We start from the raw sequence: 17,397 nt of genomic DNA on the forward strand, positions 1-17,397 counted from the left end.
GATGCTGCCTGTTGATCATCAGCACCACTTTTTGATGAACATAGGTTTCCTTTGGATTTTCTCCTCTTAAGTGTTGCTGCCACTCAAACTTGTTTTGCTTGTGAAATCTGGCATCACCTCAGCCTGAGGTTGTATGTGGGAAGGAAAATGACTTCATTGATTCATGTCTCCATTTTCTTCCCTTTCTGTATTTGTCAGCAACAAGAACACGTGATGGGACATCGCGCATAAACCTTTGCTATGTACATTACACAGATGGAAATGAAAACTGAGCTTTGCCTTTCAGACTGAAGCAAAGCCTCCATTGCTCATAATGGACCTTGACTCTGCAACACACAGTCAATAGATTAGTGTGGAAAATTTTGTGTGCTTCCTTTGACTTTCTATTGGTATTTTCTCTATCCCAGAGAAAAGAAACCAAAACACTTTCTATTATCTGTATTAATAGTTTTATACCACACTTGTGAGGAGCTCAAGCACTGTTTATGTTGAAAAGCATTCCAAGATCAAAAAGACTTAAAATCTAACCAGATGAGAATCAAAGGGCAGCAGGGGAAGAAGAAGCACTGAGGCAAACCCCTGCCCCCCGTCTCACCCCAAATCACGTGGCAGAGTTAGGCAAATAAGTCTCATCTTCAGTCTCAGGTCACAGCTTTCTCTTTTGGTGGAAAAAAGGGTGTCTTTCAAAGGCTCAGACTGTTTTCTGTAGCTTGACTGATGATGGTGGCAGTGGCTGTCTCCTTAGCATGCTTTTCCTCTGGGACCCTAAATAGAATTGTCACCTATGCCAGTGGTGAAATCTTTTTTATAAAGATTGTTTTGCCACCCTAGCATGAGTTACTGAGGCAGGTAAAAGCAGAGACTCTCTGTGGTGCTTTTTTTTCAATTTGGAACACATTTCTTTGAATGATTTTGGTTTTGGAAAGTCCAAGCAACACTTATGGAAGTTTTAAGACAGTTCTGAGTTTTCCTTCATGCTTTGATCATGTGTTTGCTTAGAATTCCTACTTGCCTTGTGCTTTTTTTTAATGTGCAAGAGGTTTAGGGGGCTTCACATCTGATACTTCTGCTCTATGGTTTGCTGAGCACTGTGTGTTTGGGTATTGCAGATCCGTCAGGAGCAGAAGCTGTGGGCTCTGTGCAAAACAGTGCACAGCGCAAGTCAGTCCTTTAGCCTATATGTGTATATAACTTTGAAGCAATCACTTGTTGCTATTCGAGAATCCTTGCTCTAGAGAAAGCAGCATATCTGAGGAAAGGGATCATTAATAGTGAAATGATTAATTATTTGTCAAGATAAGCCATCCAGTCCTGACAGATGCTGAGCAACTATAGGCGGCACTGGAAAGTGTGAATCCTTAGACATCCACAGAAGACACTCAGTAACAGCAGAGATGTGACCTTGAATAATTAAATAAAATGCCTGTATTTGTTTCTAGTCCATGAAGTTTAACAAAAAAAGAAAAGTGAAAGGATGGAAGGGGAACAAAAGGAGAAATGGTGGGATATGTGTGATTAATACAGATTTAACTTTGCTGTCTGTGATGACGCTATGCAGTGATGAAGTGGATGTGTTCCGTGATTTATTTTCTTCTACTTTAAAGTAGTGGGGCTTTAAAAATGACTAATGAACCTCCTTTCAAGGTTCATATCTATGACGTAATTCATATGTGCAGGAATCTTCTCTTCCCCTTAACTGCAGCAGAAAGTTGAGGGTTGCTCATCCAAAGAGCGTTAGAGGCCAAAGCAGATACCCTGGACAAGATCCAGCACAAATAGCTGCATTCCAGTGAAAACAGGAATCAGATGTACAGTGCACATGATAGTCTAACTGGCAGATACTATTTACCATATGTTAATTGCAAGTTGTATTGTAAGTTATGATGTTGATTAAGGCAATAATTAGAGCAGTTCTGTGTAAGATGCTGAGTCGTTAAAAATAATTGTTCTAATAGAAGCATTTTTATCAGGATACCATTGAAACTTATTCTTTAGAACAAAACCTTGTTAATATGCATTGTTCATAACTTCAGCTGATGCAAATTGGAATAAATAAGACTAGTTTCCACAGAGAAGTTATTACCTAACCAGCCTCTGTTGTACTTTTATGCCATGGAAGATAGTATGGTTTGTATGTTTGCACACTGTACTTTTGTGCTACGTATACTGCAAGATGTATCAGTGTATAGTCATCATGAAACTCTACTGTAAAGATGTATTAGTGTATAGTTATCGTGAAACTCTACTGTAAATGCACAATCACAGAACAACTGAGCTTGCAAGGAACCTCTGGAGATTTTGTAGTCCATCCCACCTCTGCTCAAAGCAGGGTCAGCTAGAGTAAGTTGCCCATGCTTGTGTTCAGTTGGGTTTTGAATACCTCTAAGGATGGAGACTCCATAACCTCTCTGTTGAAATCATAAGGTTCCTGTTGGACCATTTCTTCAGCTTGGTGAGGTCCCTCTGAATAGCTGCACAACCATCTGGTGTATCACCCACTCCTTCCAGTTTTATATTGTCTGCAAACTTGCTGAGGGTGGACTCTTCCATCATGCAAGTCATTAATGAAGATGTTACACAGTATTGGTCCCAGTGTTGACCCTGGTGTACACCACTAGTGACTGGCCTCCCACTGCATTTTGTAACGCTGGTATCAACCCTCTGGGCCTGACAGTTCTTCCAGTTTTCAATCCATCTCTTTGTTCGCCTATGCAGATATTGTATGTTATGAGACAGGTGTCAAAAGCCTTACTAAAGTTGTGATAAACAACATCCACTGCTCTCCTGATCTCAAAATAATCTAAAAAAATTAGACTAATTTGTCCATGCTTGGAGTGTAATGTCATCTTTAAATGTAAACGAGTGTAACTAGGAGTAAAAATTAGGTTCTCTAAACCTGATTCTTTTCAGTCTTTGTTGAAGGAGATAGACTTTTTTTTCAAAGATATTCAAAGATTTCAAAGAATATCTTTTATTCAAAGATACAAGGTGCATAAATCCTATTAAAACTTAAAAGTTTTAGGCACTTAACTGTTATTTATGCCTTCAGAAGTCTATATTTTGTGTCTTCCTAGAAACACGCATGTTGGCCAAGCCAAGTGCTTGTCTGTCAGAACTCATTTTGGAGCTTGAAAGCAAGGCAAGGGCGGGCTGCAATCTTGAAGTACTTCTTCCAGGGCTCTGTGATCAAAGCTTCTCCATGAAGACCACTTCAGTACTTTATTGCCAAGTTTATTTTATAAAGGGCTGGTAAATGATCACAAGAAGTTACAGTCAAGTTGCTGATACGAACAATGTATCTTATAGATATCAGTAGAAAATCGCATTGCTCATTAGTCATGGTAACTAACAACTCATTAACATGCTGATTTCTCTTTAAGAATATATTCTATCCCATTGTAAACTGTTTATGACTAGAACCCTGATAATTCTTAGTAGCTTGTTTATCAATATTTAATATTAGCATTATCTGTGTTTTGCTTTCTATTATGTTATCCTGCATCAAGAACAAAACTCTTGACATTGAGAGTTTGTATTTACTTTGGTGAAGTAGGTTGGACTCAGTGATCTTAAAGGTCTTTTCCAACCTATGATTTTCCAAATGATTCTATGACTGGTTACCCTGGGTTTGATTTCCTTTAAAACAACTAATTACTTGATGCAACCATCTGTAGGCATAAACAGGGATTGTTCTCTTAGTTACTAGGAGCAAATATTATAATACATAGAGCACCATATCCTCAGTGGGGATGCTAGTATATAAACGGAGCTCAGGTTATGTCTTGTAGACAAATTTCATTTACAATCTGGAGGCTGAAAATCAGTCTTTGTGCAAAGAGTGTGACAAGCCTCATGTTTTGTATTGTCTGTGTGGTGTTGGGTGTTTCATGGTAGAGGAAAGAGTAGGGGAAAACTGTTGCAAAAAAAGGATCAAAATGGTGTTCTCATCCTTCAGACCAATCCAGCAGGCACAGTGCTGTAGTTCCTTTCTAGTACATAGTGGTCCCAGGATTTCTTCTTGTGGGAGACCAGCTGCAGCTATGGCTGTGGTAGTTTCTATCATTAAGGCTAAGCGGTGCCTCAGCTGTATCTCGCTGCTCACACTTGTGAAAGGACTTCTGTTCAAGTAGCTGGGCTGGCCACCTTCACGTGGGACATATAAAGACATCCCAAAGGGAACAGAGCTAATCATCTGATTGCACTAATGAGCATAGTGGGGAAGTAGCAGAGAGTGCAGAGGCAGAAATCTCATATGACTTTTAGCATATAGTCTTATTCTTAAAAACGTACTGAAAACCCCACTGTTGGCACATGCTTGTGGGTACAAGAGTACTCGCCATGTGTAACCACACTTCCTTTATACCATAGTGCTGAGGTTTCCCTTTGCATTTAAATTGGAAGGAAGCTGACTTTCTATGTTCTGCAGTCAAGTAGTCACCCAGCACTATGTCATTATCACAAGTTTTTAAGCTGTACCAGCAGAAATAAGGAAAAAGGCTTCTTTTTCTCTCCTTAAAAAAAACCCCAAACCCAAACAAACCCCCAGTACTTCACACAATCTAGTGAACAGTGTGTATTGCTTTCAGACATTGATTTATATCCATTCTCTCAAAGTGGAAGGAACTCCAAATAGGGGAAATCTCCATGTTGAAGGAGAGGCTACTTTGATTTATGTCATCTTCAGAGTGTTCGGACTTCCAGTCACACTCAAGCTCTCAAACTGAAATAACTACATCTACCCAGGGATTTGTAAGGGCTTAGCTGCATCTGTTCAGAATTGTACCTGTCATTGAAGTAGTGCAGCTTTCTCTTCCTAGATGAACCTGTTTGCATATCAGCTAAAGGCTGCAGTTGTAAAGGCAAGATTGAACTGGTGAAATTTTATGTGGTTTTTTTTTGCTTTTCTGCTGTAGCAGGAAAGTTTACTTAGATGGTGTGGTCCATAATTACTTGGCTGTGGATATGTTACCAGGGAGATGGTGTGTGGGGCACCAGAAGAGAGCAAACAATTCTATGACTGCTATGTAGGACCAAACACTCTTTGTATTGAGGCAGGTATTTGAAAACGGTGACAAATCGTTTTCAGAGAACGGAGTCATTTTTATGAGTGGTTGTCCTAAAACTGGGAAAGCTTTGTTTGCAATTGGGTGGTCTGAAGTGCAAACAGTTCAAGAAAACTTGAAATTTCATGTCAGAGTGTAGATGTACACACCACATACTACTTCCGAATGCACTTAGGGAATATCTTCCTCTTTAAAAGAATGAAGAAAGTAGGTATGTGGATACTTTTTAAGCTTTGCGTCCTGATTTTAAGAATCCCAGTGGGGCAAGAACCCTTAAAGCCTGTTTGAAATTTTATTAGATCTACCTTGAAGCAAGAATGTTGCACAGTTTGGGGGCTGATAAATCCCAGTCTCTACATTAACTATATGTAGATTTTTGACCATGTATGATCTTTCAGAGGTTTGGTCAATTCCCAAGCACAGGTGATCCTACTTGCAGTTCCAATAGGGCAATAAAGATATTGCTGCTGTTTTGGATGCTTAGAACAAGACTAGTTGGGGCTTGTCTGAAGCTTCTTCTCTTTTCTCTTTCCTCCTCCTCCCGTTATTTTTAATGGTTTGAATGTCGTGTATGGATGTATAAAGAGGCTATTCAATCTGTGTAAAGTGTGTGCTTTGCTTCTGGCTCAAACAAGGAAGTTGACAGCAAGGGAATTGCTATTTCCAGAGAATACAGCAGTTTATCATCTTCTGCCACATTTGCCACTGCCCTCTCTCCCTTTTCAGAGCATACTATTGAAAGAATTTGACAGAAACCAGTTTTGTGTTTCTAGGAAATGAAGCATTTGTTTCTTTCAGAGAAAGTTGCTTCCCCCTCCCATAAAGAAAACCAAATGGGGGGAGGAGGGAAGCTGGTCCACTGTTTGACACACTGGGAGGCCCCCATGTAAGGTCTTCATTCAGAGAACATGTCTGTGACTGTGCAAGTTATTTATTTTACCTTTGTAACAATCAGCTTATTGTAAAATGAGAACAGAAATTACTGCTTTCTTCATAGGTTTGTTGTGAGATTGAAAACTGTGATTCACTCAGTATTGCAGTGGAAATCATGTGCATACCATAGACAGAAACAAAAACTTTACTGTGGTTGAATGTTGACTAAAAGTGATTAGAGATATATTTGTGCTTGTGTATTGCAAGAAACCATACAAACTTAGCCAGAGAAAGAGATAGTGTATTACCTGAAGCCTTCCCTGTGTGGTTTCAACCATGTTCCTCTCATGCTGGGATGCAGCTCTTTTGATTTCCCATAGATATGCAGAGAGCAATGCTGTGTACAGAATCAGTGATTTGCTACTAGAAGGATCACTAAAGCTACTTTCCCACTCTGGCGCCCTGGATGGAAAATGCAAAGTAGCCAAACATTAACTGGGAGTCAGTCTGTGCCTAACTGGGCTGACATAGCTGCCACTGCTGTCACTGGTACTCCATCAGCTTTGTAGATCAGTGAAAGTCTTAATTCTATGACACTGCTAATCCAACATGACTTAAAAATTTTGTAATTGCTTATTTAGCTGCCCCCCTCCCCTTCAAATTCATCCTAGAAAGAAGTTATTGCTCAAAACCAGAAGTGTGAGCATACTATTAGTTTTCACAGTCTTGCTGCCAAGTGATTGAATTTGACGTTGTCGCACAGAAGGCTAATTTCTGCAGCATGGAGCTGGCATTCCAGGCATTGCACTGCAATAGTGAGGTCTATGGGAAAAAGTTGAGGAGCACTGTCTGGAGGAGTTATGTAGGCCAGTCCAAATTCCAGCTAAGGAATCCCTAGATGATAATTATTTAGAACATTTCTGCTCTCTAGTGGGTAGAAGTCAAAAGTAGAAAAATATCCGAGATGATGAATGGCTTGGAGGAGAACCATCTAATTGTTTTGACAAAAGCTGTTTTGTAGATCAGACTCAGAGCTACAACACTAGCCATCTAACTTCTCAAACCCTCATTCTTCTTTTTTTTTTTTTCCTTCTTCCTCCTCTTCTTCTTTGATTATCTATTTTTAATCTCCTGTTTCTGGAAAGATAGGTAGAATGAGGCCTGCTGCATGAAGTATTTGTTATCATAAGGCTTTTTATGCAGTCCTCCTATCTGACAGTAAATCAACACAGATTCCTTCTCTGTTGGTGTGTGGGCCTCTTTTCTAGATGCAAAATCAAGCAGTGCAGATCATCTGTCTTTTTGGTGTCTATAGAGGAAAAAAGCACCACTGAGGATACTATAAATACAAAAGAATAATGTGATAATATCTTGAACACGACACCATGTGGCTGCAACAAGCCGCAGCCTTAAACTGGAAGAGCTGTAAGAGTTGCTCTGGCCTCTAGTGTAATGGACCTAGCTCAAGCCTATTGCTAAACTTGTACCTGCTAACCAGTTCTCAGTCTGGTCTCATTCCCTTTGTGCCAGCTGCTCTCCCTATCTTTTTCATTTTCTTTGATGCTTCTGTATGACTGCTGCTCTTCTGTTTTTAACATCCTCTTTCGCATCACTGTAATTTTCCATGTCCCCCTTTCTTCCCTGTGTTGTGTGTTTTGGGGGTGTGTTTTATCTAAAGCATAGGGCAGATTTTTTCTATAGCTACTCTTCTGTCAGCTTCTTGCACTCAACGAGCAGTGGTAGTGTTATTTTTAGTCTGCATAAAGTAGGTGCAAGTTGTACTAGGTAGGGTCGTCCAATAGGTTTAAAAGCATTGGGACTGTAGAGACCAGAGTTCCTCTCTCTGACTTCTATCAAAACAAATGAAACTAAACTGGTGCATTGATGGTGTCATCACTAAACTGGTGCCATTGCATGATGTGACATTTATTCTGTTGGTGTAGGGCTCTGCCATTCCAGCTAGAATAGTTGCTCTCTGAACTGGGAGAAGCCGTAACTTGGCATCCATTAAATGGATGAAGCTAGGCATCATTTCACATACAAACTACTTCATTCCCAGATTTTCAGCAGGACCAGGAAAAGATGATGGAGCATTCAAATGGGAATGTTCTTTGAACTGTGGTTTTGTATATTATGTGATAGCTGAAGTTAGTGGAGTGGGAGACTATTGTTTAGATTTGTATATTTCTACAACTTAAAGATCAAGGAAATACTGAGGCTGATGAGGGTTCTGTTTTAAAATAAGAAATACATAAAATTTAAGCATCAGTCTTCTTAAATTCCACTTAGTAGATTAATCCTGACGTCTATATGATACTTTGCTGTTTATTAGTCTAATGTGACCCTTATACAAAGGTTGCTTTGGCCAAATGGCATCAAGACATAAAATTAATAAACTGTACATGAGTGTTGTTAACGACGAGAGCTGACAATAGACAACATCAACTAATTTCCCGTGAGAAACAAAGAAATATCAAAGGGCTGTAAATAGCATTCCATTTTCTGTTTGCCAGATGAAGATGGGACATGTGGATGGTCTTAAATGTTTTACCCATTTTGGCACATGCCTGCATTTTCAGTGGCGTAGCTTCTTGGTCTGAGATTTAAAAGACGAAATAGTGCTATTATGATAAGAAGAAGCTCGCGACCTTTTAAAACACAGCAGAATCACTGAGTTATTCTTCACTGATATGACTGCTCTTCTGAATAAGAAGGCTGATGGCATTTCTAAGCGACTTTATTGCAACTCTTTCCTACTAGACAGGTTCGCTTATTTTCCATTTGTATTTTTGAGTTTCATTTTGGTTTCCCTGTCCTCCTCAGTATTTGTGTGATTGTACATACCTCCCTGCCATTTATACTGGCAATGGAACAAACCTCCCAAAGCTTTTGCTTTGTTTTGGTTTTTAGATTGAGCTGTTGCAGATATTGAAGAACAGCAAAAATACTGTAGGACGGATAGTAGAATCCTCTTCAGTAGTCAGAATTAGGAAGTTCCTATTTTGATAGTCAAATAGTCACCTTATCTGGAAAAGGAAAAGTTTAACTGAGAAGTCTCTTTGACTTCTCTATTTTCTCTCCGACTTCTCTATTTTCATGTAAACCTTAGACTCGGCAAGTGGTCATCTGAAAGATAAAACCATCCCTCCAATCATGTTTAATTCAACTAAATTCTATTCTTACGTGGAAATAGATGTAAAACTCAAGGAGGCTGAAGCATAGCATGTTTAGGTTCTGCCAGTGCCAAGCTATTCTTCACCCCCGTATTATTTTCTAATGCTGAGTCCAATTTTGTGTTGCCACAAAAAAGAATTAATGTTCATAGAATGTTTCAGCTATGCTTCGATGCTTAATTACCCAGAAAAGTAATTCTCTGTTGTGTACTGTTGGTCACTAAGCTGTTGAATTATTTACATTTGGTTGGGATGAGGAATAACATTTGAGTTCCAAAGGCTTTTTATTTTATTTTTTTTTTTACATGGTTTGGGCAACAATAACTTGAACTCTTACTAGTTGCAGCAACATTTCTTGGTGAGCCAATGTCCTTGAGACAAAACAAATACATTGCTTTGCCTAATGTGGTTTTCTTTTCTCTTCCAAAAAATATGCAAAGCATAAAGAAAAACATTTTGCAACACAGTATCCTCTTTCTCCTGTATTTACTGTTGCATCGCAAATAATATGCATTATGCTATTTAGTTAGCTAACCTTATGTTCTGTGGTAAACCACAGATTTTCTCTGGAGTCAATGGAAGATTCAGATACTAGAGGAATCTGGATGTGAGTCAGCAGATACTGACCAGAGGTGGGTGAAAAATTATTTCTGCCTTTATGTTTTCACAAATTCAGAATCTTTCTGGAAATGCAATGGGATGCATAGGAAGACCTCATAAGGTAGAAGAGCAGACAGAGAGACACTTTCAGTCTAATCCATTGGCTAGGTCTCCTTGCAAGATTGAAGGTTTAAATACCACTTTGTGCAGCTGGGATGGAGGTTGGGTCTTTCTCTTGTGAAAAGAGAAAGTGGGTGCATTGACCATCCTGCACTGTATTGTTCTGGACTCTTTCTTTTTAGAGATGCTCTACACTGCATGAATAATTAAATATTCTATTCCCTTTGTCAGTGGACTTTTAAAATGCAAACTTGAATGATTCCAGAAAGATGCAAGCAAGTCCTACTCCAGAACAGCTCTTAGGCTGGTGACTTGCTCTGCGTGATGGCACTTATCTGATGTGCAATGATATATGCAAGTATTTTTACTTCACCTGAATTCTCTTTTCTCACCAGTCAGCTAAATGACCAATCATTAGAGAGATCTTTCTTTGATTCAGCCAGAACTGATACCTTTACTCAGTTGAAGATGGAAATTTCTATAGAAAATTTAATTGATCTGTTTTGGGGGAAGTTTTCCCCATCAGGTCTTATATATTTTATCAGAACAATTGCAACTGCCTCTGGCGATGTATTTCATATGAATTATGGCCTAAAACATCTTAAACAAAACGTAAATAATTAGTAAAGCAGATGGTGAGAGAGAAAGTAAAAGTTGATTAAGCAAGATAAGATTTTGAAATGTGATATGGAAGCAGTGTGGAGAAATAATTGCCATAAGGCTGGTCTGTGGCTAAGACCTCAGTAGAAGAAAGCTTCTCTGAGGTCAGGCATAATAAAAGCACACGAAAAATGTATAAGGTAAATGAATGAAAAACATAGGTGGGAGAGGCTAATGAGGTAGTCAGCCCTTAAAAGTAGTTAATCTTTGAGTCCTTGGAATGTCTGAAAAGCCTGAACTGAATCTTTGGAGTCTTTGGTTTTTCTTTGCTAGTGACTTCACACTCCTGTTTGTGAAGTGAGGACTGCAAAGAAACAGTGTAAAACCTTTAGTGGTCTTGGACACAAGCAAATTCCATAAAAACTAGGACAAACCCCTATCCAGGCATGAATAAAAGCTAGTTTAGTATTTGATTGAAGAGAAGCAAGACTGAACTTAGAAGGATTAATGTGGGTCTGCTGAAACCTTCATTGAAAGGGCTGTCCGAAGAGGGCCTTTATCATTTACACATGTGCAGTCTCAGGCAGTGCAGTCATGCATAATTGTATTGCTAGCAAGGAGGTCAGCAGTGAAGATGAAATAATTAACAAAATTAAAATGATAATCTCTGACTATTTTTAATCAAGGAGGCATTCATGTGAGAGAAAGAGAATGCCTTAAAAATAGGTGGCTCTGTGCGGTGCTGCATGCTGACCTAAATTTTATGACCATGTTTTTTTCTGCAAAATCTATAAATACTTTGGGGGGGGGGGGGAAGGAAGGGGCAGAAGAGGGGAGGGAGGTTAGGAGGGGAATGAGAATGAAGTAAAACAAAATTCCTTCTTTTTCTTCCTTTTTTTTTTTCCTTTTTAAATGGAATGCTAACCAATCCCTTGGCAACAAAGCCCATGTTTATTTTTAATTAAAAAATAACATAGCTGGGTTGACTTCAGTTTTCCCAGCTGCTATTCTTCCATCATAACAGCTCTCTGGCCTCTTTTCCCTTGCTGATTTCTTTCATCATTTGCACTTAGCTTGTATGTGTTACATGGATTTTATGTAACATTTCCTACCATTGAAAGTAAGGCTAATAGTCTAAACAAGTAGCTGGGGCTCAGTCATCTAGATTCTCATCTACAGTACCTGAGCATGCCCTTCCTTTTGGAAAAGTAATAGGTGTGACTAGGATAACTTTTTTTTTTTTAATGTGCACATTCCTTGCTGTTTATATGGCTGCCAAGCGAGGAGAGATTTAAACTGCATATTGAACTTGTGAGTTGTAGTTCATTAAAATAAATGGAGTGGGTTTGGCAAAGCTCAGGTATCGCTGAGCACACAGGTAGTCTTTGAAGGTTGACAAGCAGCCTTGGTGGTTTTTCTTTAAATGATCGATAGCAAACTGCCAGTTTTGTGTTTGCACGTTAGGTGAAAAGTTAGAAAATAGACATGCTTGCCATGCCTTCTCCAGCAACTTCATTTCCTTTGTCTGTGGGGCAGAACAGGAAGAAGTCAGGGTGATGATCCGTTTCTCAGCATGTCGTGACAGAGCTGGTTACTTATATAGTGGAGAAGATGGTTTCATCTGTAACAATCAGTTTGGTTTCCTGAGTGAACTAAAATTTAAGTTTTTGTGTGGACATTTAGAAGCCCTTGAGTATTCAAGAGCATGTGGTACTTTCTGCAAGCATTTTTAAGCTAATTAGAGTTGAGACAGTAATGCTGTAGCCTTAAATGTTCACGTACCAGACATCCATACTAAATGTTGACAGCATCAAAGCTACAGCTATTCCCAGACAGAAATGTAGTAGCTAGAATAAAAGCAGTGGTTTGTTGGGTCACTGGAACCAGACCATGAAAGAAGATATAACTATATGTATTAATCACCAATAATGTTACTGCTGGGACAGTCTTTGCGATGTGTGATTTGCAAGCTTTCCATATATAATACAGCCACTTTAAAAACCCATTATTTGCACTGGTTATTCCTGAATAAGTGGCAGCTTTCTGGTGTACTGTGGTATTTTTCCTCTGCGGAAGTTTAGCTCTGCTTATCTTGCCTCAGTTAAAAGCCAGAAAGGCAAAGACAAAAGTATATGAATGATTAGAATCTGAAAAAATGATATTATCCAACCATTTTTAAGGCCGCAAAAAGATTTGAGAGAGACTGGAGATTTCTGGAAACACTTCTATGATGACTCTTATTTTATCTGGACCAATTTGCTCTTCCGTTGTATACTTCTTGAGAAATGCATAAACAGGTGAAATATAAGTAAGATGGTATATGCCAGTCTGGGCTGAGGTGGATCTATACATGGAACGGTTGACAACTGTTGTGATGCTACTGTGAGCCTTATGATGTTTGTTCTGAGAGTTCTTAAGAAATGATTCAAAACTTCTCATTAATTTCTGATTTCTGCCTCATAGTATTTGCAATTATTTTCCCTGATCCAAAATGACCATGGTGGGACTGAACACGTAAGTTAGAAAAAGGTGTTTGCCATGTTAACCTTTCATAGGCGATAAAGTTTGGTGTCATGATGAACTATGGGATCAGGACAAGAAACTGAGAGGTAGCAGATATCAGGAGGCTAGCAATAAGGAGTAGGAGGAAGCAGAGCAGTAGGATCTGGGGCAAGAAATTGGCTGAAGTCTGGTGTAGAAAGAATGTGAGCAGGAGTGAGCAACAAAGAGAGAACAGTACAGTGGGGGAGGCATGATGGATGTGAAAGCAGGAGAATAGTGGGGAAAATATGGGGCAAGAAAATGAAGATATGATGCAAATGAAGTGCCTGAAAATTGCTGGGAAGAAATTGCTGCATCTAAATTACTTTGTTATCCTGCCTGAGGAAAGTGATTGAGAGGGATGGAGTAAGTGGAAAGAATCACATTTTTTTCTTTTCTTCTTCCATTTCACCCATTTCTGGGAGATGGTTCAGCAAATTGGTGGGTGCTTCCTGTGTGAACTGGCATGCTGTGGTCCTTCCCTTGCTTTTGCAATGGAGTGGCATTGGCTTATTTCCAGTTTCTTGTTTGGGCATGTGATGCTTTACCCCTTCTAAAAGATGGTTTACTTGGGTTAGTACTTAAAGAATTGACAATAATCAAATAAAATTAAATGCTTGTGGTCAATTTAATCATTTGTCCCAAGTCCTTATAAGAGATTAGAGCAGTGAAATTGTGTTTTGGACTGTGTCACTGGGAGAATACTAGAAAATTATCTTAATAAGAAGGTGGTATGAATTGGAAAACAAAGAAAAAGGTATTCAGGACAAACCTGAAATAAATCCCGAAGCAAAGAAAGTGGAACCAAATGTTGCCCTCCGCAAAGTTTGGGAACATTCATTCTTAGAGTTTCATTTTGGCTCCTTATAGAAACCTTCCCCAAGGACTAACCTAGAACACTTGAATCAAACATTCTGCACCCAGGGGAGGGTGTTCTCCAGGGACGTCCTGTTATCCCATTTCCATGGAAAAACCCATGTGAAGGGAAGCCACAGAAGAGGTTCACATGAACCTTCCCTGCTGAGGGAATGCCTTCATTTGCACAAAGCTCTTTTCTGAAGTGCTTTATTTTTATGGGAGCTGTGAGCTCTGGGATCCACAAATAGTAACTTTTAGTGCTGGCACTAATCCTGTCAATCAGAATTCTTCTCAGAAACACCATTAATTAAACTTCCCTGAAAAGGATACAGCTTGCAGAATTTTCCCTGCAGCTCCCTCTCTCCTGATACCCATCCTAGCACTGTGTTTACGTTCAACAACCAAAGAAGACACAGAAGAGGAGAAAACCAGAGCTTTCACAAGAGACAACCGTTTTGTTATTATAGACTTATTTTAGCTGCCCTACTCAGCTTGTTTTGAGCAAATTCTTTCATTTGTCGTGTTGAATGATGCTAGCAGCTGTCAAAATATGCTTTAAAGCAGCCAGTTTCCATTTGCTGTCTGTTGCAAGTGACTATTTTCTGAATTATTATGCAGTTTTCTTTATGGATTATTAATAATTTGGATTAGAGCTCCAAGCTTTCTGTAACCCTTTTCTGAAAGGGACAATGAACTTGCAAGGAGTTTGGGATTTCTTATTAGCAGTAAGTGGTTTCGCTCAGTAGCATGTTCTGTAGCAGACATGCCTGTACCCACTGCCAGTGATGTAGGGAAGCTTATGTTCAATCTCCAGATGTTCAAAAAGGGATATGGCAAGCCTTGGTTTTCAAGTTTTAAATGTTTGTTCTTCCAGGTCACAATTTGAAAGGGGAAAGCCCTCCTTGAATTGTCTTTTCCTTGCTGTGCATGTCGCTGTTCTATTGGGGAGATAGGTTTACATGAGGACAAATGGCTATCCTGGAATAGGCTTGGCCTGTTCTTGCTGCCATTGATGTTCATGTGAGAACAGCAGACCCTGCGTGGAGCAAGGGAAGAATGCAACCCTCTGTTTATTCCTGTGGGCAGTAACTGCTGATCAAAGCAGGAAGAGACGAGGAGTCTGGTTTTCTGCTAATGTGAATGCCACTGCTGTGTGGTTAGCAAATGGCTTCTGCTTAGTAGCATGAACGTGTCCAAAGAAGGAAGCAAGTGCTATATTTGCATGGCTGAGGATGATGTTCCAGCCCACAGCTGCTCAGATGCACACATACTTTGCCTATTTCTTGGCCTTTACTTTCAAGAATAACCATGCAAAGATCTTGCAATCTACTTCCACTCGGTATGAGCTGTATCTAGTCCTCCTTTTGGTTGTCTTTACTCTCAGGAAGCAGTTCTCTTTCTTTGCTGTCTCATGCCAAGACATGCAGAATGAAAGCCTGTATGTAGGGCAGTCATTGTATCCAAAAGTTGTTCACTTCTATTGAGGGAATATCACTGTGCGTGTGAGAGGAGTGACTGTTCTCCAAAGTAGTAGTGTGCTGTACTGCTGAGATCAGTGTAAATATAATTGGCGTCTGAGGATGGCAAAGAAGAAATATGCCATTTTCTGAAACTTTGTAGGTCAGATGAGTTGCCGTTTAGAAGGATATTAGCAGTTTGGCTGAAGGGAAGGTACAGATCTTTCTCCTTCACAGACTTTCTCCCCTGATGTGTATGGCTGCCTGGCATTACTTTAAAGGCCAATCATTATTATAATCTCTGATTCAGATTTGTAATAATGAACATTAATTGAGCAGCTTAGTACATGGAATGGGGTGTTCTCAGGGTGCCCCCAAGTCCTGCTATGGACAACTATTCTGTGTACAGCTACACCCATGGCATTGGGAGTGGATTGAAAGTGAGGTCCAGTGAGCCCCCAAGAAGTAGAACTGCAAAGTGTGGGTGGATGTTGGAGAAGGATTTATTTCCTCCCTGCTCTTCAGATCTCCAATATATTCTGCAGGTGGGCTGGAAGAAGCACTGCCGATGGCATGCTTTTCCTCTCCCTGACTACCTCCAGACCCTGACCACATGGGGACAATCGGAACTGTCAGACCTGTACGTAATGCAGCCTGTGCGGTTCAACCAGAAAATATGATGGGGTGGGAAACTTTTTCCTAAAGCTTATATTCTCCCTATGAATCTGTACATAATGATACTTCTCTGCATCACTGAAATCCTCGTCAGATGAGACCACAGAAACATGAAGCTGTAACGGTCTGAGTGCTTCATAACATTTGAAAACTAACAAGGGTATATACATGTAGCTATGTGTTTGAAAGATGAAAAGTATTTCCTTGAAGACCTGTGGGCTATGCCTTAATGGTCATTCTTCAGCTGAGATCAAGATGGCCTTGAACTCTAAACGCTTTCTTTAATATGTTAACATATATAGCATGATGTTATATTAAGTTCATTGAGAGTAGCTATTAGATTAGTTTCTAATGTGTAGCTTCATCCCTCTTGTACCTGGATAATAAAGTCTTTGGGATTAAGAATTACCTTTTCGTCCTACTGTTTGTATAGCACCCAGAAAGCTGGGTCTTGGTAATACTACCACACTCCTAACTCTGACAGAAAAATTGATAATTAGGAAATGGCTGCAGTCCTCTGGGAAGTAGAGCTCAGGTACAGCAAACTGTCCATGTTCAGCAGAGCACGTAAATGTGTGCTTAGCCTGAAGTCAATAGGCTTTGACTATGGTTTTTAAATTAAACTCTAACTTAAGTGTATAGCTGTGTGAGAGGTGTTTTTATTTATTTTGAATGCTGATGTTTTGTACTGATAAACTGCTTGTAAGTGGTTAGGTGAGGAGTTCACAGGAGACAGCACACCTCCCCTTTTTAGGTCATCCTAGAAAACAAATTCCTTGGGTACCTGTTTAGGCAGTAATGGATGAGTTCAAGGCTTCCTGTTCCCCTCTTCTGTTGGCAACACTTTTTTGCCAAATACTAATGAAAAGTCTTTTTTGGGCGCATAGCACATCTGAGGAAAAGTTGAAAAGTTTTATTCCGAAAATACATTCTGTAATGTCTTTGTAAGTAAATAAACTACATGGCAACCCTGACAACATAAAAATCAAAAGGAGAAAAGGAGATCTGGAAGACATGGGTAAACAAATAGTTCACCTAGACCATTTTTTAAAGAGGTGGTTTCCTGCTCTCATTTTCATGACTCAAAGAAAAAAAATAATTTGCACAAGAGCAAATACTGAAATCTATGGGTAAACATTCCTAGCTGTAACTGGAATGAGATTCAAGTTTAACAACCACTCTATGGCTGTCACACACTGTGACTATGAGAGGGGGGAAGGATGATGACAAAAAAGACAGAACCAGACTCTTCTCAATGATACCCAGTGAAAGGACTTGAGGAAAGGGACACAAATTGAAATACAGAAAAATCCATTTAAATGTAGGGAAAAACTCAGTTACTGTAAATGATCAACAATGGAACAGATTTCCTAGGGAGGCTGTGGAGTCTCCATCCTTGGGGATATTCAAACCCCAACTGGACATGATCCTGGGCAG

General features: G+C 39.6%; 1 protein-coding gene across 12 annotated transcripts in view; it reads left to right on the forward strand.

Annotated features, from left to right (window-relative positions):
- The window catches only part of CALD1 (caldesmon 1), a 199,530-nt gene that overhangs the window by 57,521 nt on the left and 124,612 nt on the right, over positions 1-17,397 (forward strand). For 4 of the 12 annotated variants that reach the window (XM_069807768.1, XM_069807771.1, XM_069807764.1 and 1 more), the window contains one exon: positions 9,669-9,741. The exons of the other annotated variants lie outside the window; for them this stretch is intronic. The gene's annotated coding sequence lies outside the window, so the exon portion shown is untranslated. The remainder of the gene's footprint in view (positions 1-9,668; positions 9,742-17,397) is intronic. 12 annotated transcript variants of the gene reach the window in all.

Source organism: Haliaeetus albicilla, chromosome 19 (genome assembly GCF_947461875.1).
Source record: "Haliaeetus albicilla chromosome 19, bHalAlb1.1, whole genome shotgun sequence".
Taxonomy (NCBI): domain Eukaryota; kingdom Metazoa; phylum Chordata; class Aves; order Accipitriformes; family Accipitridae; genus Haliaeetus; species Haliaeetus albicilla.